This window comes from Macrobrachium rosenbergii, chromosome 41, assembly GCF_040412425.1.
Source record: "Macrobrachium rosenbergii isolate ZJJX-2024 chromosome 41, ASM4041242v1, whole genome shotgun sequence".
Taxonomy (NCBI): domain Eukaryota; kingdom Metazoa; phylum Arthropoda; class Malacostraca; order Decapoda; family Palaemonidae; genus Macrobrachium; species Macrobrachium rosenbergii.
The window spans coordinates 31,499,248-31,500,815 of NC_089781.1; positions in this window are offsets into that span (position 1 = coordinate 31,499,248).

Consider the following 1,568-nt stretch of genomic DNA (forward strand, 5'->3'; position numbering starts at 1 on the left):
TACCTCGAAGTCCAAGTAGCTGTTCATCTTGTGTGAGTTGCTCACTTGATACGTATAACCTCTTACAATTTTCAATGAAAGTGTCCCATATTTTCCTTATAGGTGCAAATTACTCTTTTTCTTCCCCTCTTCCCTCTTGGTAGAATCGTCAAACTGCAGACAGTTCTTCAGGATCTCAAACAGAACCTGAGACATGGCAGCACAGGACAATGGTGCACCAGAGTCACTAGTCAACATTTCTGAGGCTGTCAAGTGGTTGTCTCTCTGGTAGCCACTAGCAGAGAGCCACATTTGTTTGAATCCCCCGGAAAACCAACAATTCCACCCGTTCTGTGGGGTCATACACCCACTGTTGCATTAGTACGCCCCAGAATCCGGTGGGTATGAGAGACTCAAATTAGAAATATGCACAGATCAATGGACATTGAAGAGAAACATGACTAGCCAGCACACTAGCTAGACACAGACTGAGTATACTGAAGGGGCCAGCCACATGTAAGCACAAACAACATATTGCCATACTTAAATGAGTAGCGTCAGGTATAAGCCCGACAAATGGCCCCGGAAAAAAAAAAAAAAAAAAAAAAATATATATATATATATATATATATATATATATATATATATTATATATATATATATATATATATATATATATATATATATATATATATATATATATATATATATATATATATATATATATATATATATATATATATATATATATATATATATATATATATATATATATATATATATATATATATATATGTGTGTGTGTGTGTGTGTGTGTGTGTGTGTGCGCGTGTGTATTCATATATGATGGAAATTATTCTAATATACCAAAGAGAATCATTCAAAGTAACGTAGTTGATATAAATTAAATCAACTACTTTTCTAAATAAAACACAGGAAAAAGTGCAGTTCAGACTTCCTATTCGGGTATCGAAATGGAACTAATCTAAATCTCTGATTACACCGACCCCTTTTATTTAAAAAATCTGTTAATTCTTTCCATTTCCCTTCACTCTCTCTTTAGTGAAAATGGATTTTCCACTTTCCCATTTGGCAGAGAAGATTAATATTCCCGCAAAATTTGTATAATAACCGACGCACTACGTCCTGACAACAAAAGCCAGGAATGGTCTCCGCATTTCTGGCCACGGTTTCATTCATTGTTTATTGCCGTTTAGTAACGCATTCAGTGGTACAAACTATTTTGTATATTGTTCCACGTGGAATTTAAATGAAATATCTGGGTGTTTTAAAATCAAATTTCACTGACGTCTGTAAAATCTTGAATTTTCTGTTGATTCCCTTTTAAATCCGCAAAGGTACGGAAGTTTATCAAAAATTCATAGATGATACTTTTATTTTAAATAAACTGTAGTGAATAAAGAGTTTTTTTTTTAACCTCATGCTCTTTTTCCATTTCTTATGGGTTAGTTACGTTTAATTTTCTTTCTTACAAAATTACTTACCACTTCAATCAGCGATATTTTGAATAAAAACCCAATGAAAATAATTACCTTTACAATGATTACCTTTACTGGAAAGTAAAATTT